Here is a 1,763-nt window from a genome sequence, read left to right on the forward strand (position 1 = left end):
CCCCAACCCCTGATTGCCTGATCTGTGAGTGACAGGGGACGGAGCCCCACCCCCGATGGCCTGCTCTGTGAGTGACAGGGGGCAGCACCCCAACCCCCTGATGGGCCCTGCTCTGTGAGTGACAGGGGGCAGCGCCCCAACCCCCTGATTGGCCCTGCTCTGTGAGTGACAGGGGACAGCGCCCCAACCCCCTGATGGGCCCTGCTCTGTGCGTGACAGGGGGTGGCGCTGCAACCTCCCCATCGACCCTGCCTTGAGTGTGACGGGGCGGTGCCCCAACCCCCCAATCGGCCCTACCCTGAGCGTGACTGAGGCTGGCATTGCAACCTAACGATCCGCCCTGCTCTGTGCATGACGGGGCGGCGCCCCAACTCCCCAATCGGCCCTGCTCTGAGCCTGACCAGGGGCTGCACCTAGGGATTGGGCCTGCCCTCTGCCACCCGGGAGCAGACCTAAAGCCAGCAGGTCGTTATCTCCCAAGGGGTCCCAGACTGCGAGAGGGCACAGGCCGGGCTGCCCCCTCCCCCCCCGAGTGCACAAATTTTTGTGCACCGGGCCTCTAGTTGATTAATAAAAAAGTGAGTAAGGAAGATTTAGTTCATGACTTGAATAAAGAAAAGTCCAAGCTTGAAGACATAGAGATCCTTGGCATTTTGTCTGTAGGACAGTTTTTGAAGTCACTATGGTTTGGGTGGGGAGAGAGGTGACAGTCTATGCGTGAAGTGGAGGGTGGCTTGGTTGTGGGACCATTCTGGAGTGAGGCAGTGTGTGGGGGGATACTTTGATCAGGGAGAAGATAGGGACCTTTCCCTTTTTTTTTTTTTTTTTAAATCTTTATTGTTCAGATTATTACATTTGTTCCTCTTTTTTCCCCCCATAACTCCCCTCCTTCCAGCTCCCACCCCACCCTCCACCCTCACTCCCCACCCACTGTGTTCATCCATAGGTGCATGATTTTTGTCCAGTCACTTCCCGCATCTCCCACACCCCAGGGACCTTTCCCTTTTATCCCAGACCTGTAAATTTGGCTATTTGCAGAACTCTCCCATAGGCACATTGAATTCAACACATCCAGACTTATCCTTGTCCCTTCACCTCACATTTTCCCTTCTTGTACTTTCCTCTGTAGCCCCACAACTTACTCAGTGGCTCAGGCTGAAGTTCGCGGTCATTCTGGTCATCTACTTCATGTAGTGATAGATAAATAAATAAAAGCCATCCTGGGCCAGAAGTGCTCCGGTGGGGCCGAGGCAGACGTGTGACCCTCCTGAAGGAATGTACCTGCAACCCAGGCTCCTCAGGTTAGTTTTCCAAATATGAGTTGAATCCCAAATTATAGAACCTAGGAGGGAACCAGCCAACATCAGACTTGCAGCAAAACAACCAACAATAGAAGTAGACCCTCTCCCCCGGCAAGGACTTCAGAGTATTCGAATCAATCAGGTTTAGTATTAAAGTTATAAAGACTTTAATAATAAAAGAGGGTGTTGAAAACATGGGCAAAGAACAAAGCATAACAATGAGGAGGCAGATTTGTCAAAGAAGCAATTTGTAGAAAGGAAGGAAATAGTCACTGAATTATAGAAACTCAGTGAACAAGTGAAGTAGTAGGTTGGACTCTTTTTGAAGAATGGATTGATGACAAGGCTCAGGAAATGAACTAGATGTAGCAGCAGTTATAAATTAGTTATAGGTTATAGATGAAAGATAAAATGTGGAAGAGAAGTTGGGAGATATCAAGGATAGAATGAGAAGGTTTAAAA

Source organism: Myotis lucifugus, unplaced genomic scaffold (assembly GCF_000147115.1).
Source record: "Myotis lucifugus unplaced genomic scaffold, Myoluc2.0 scaffold_279, whole genome shotgun sequence".
Classification (NCBI taxonomy): Eukaryota; Metazoa; Chordata; class Mammalia; order Chiroptera; family Vespertilionidae; genus Myotis; species Myotis lucifugus.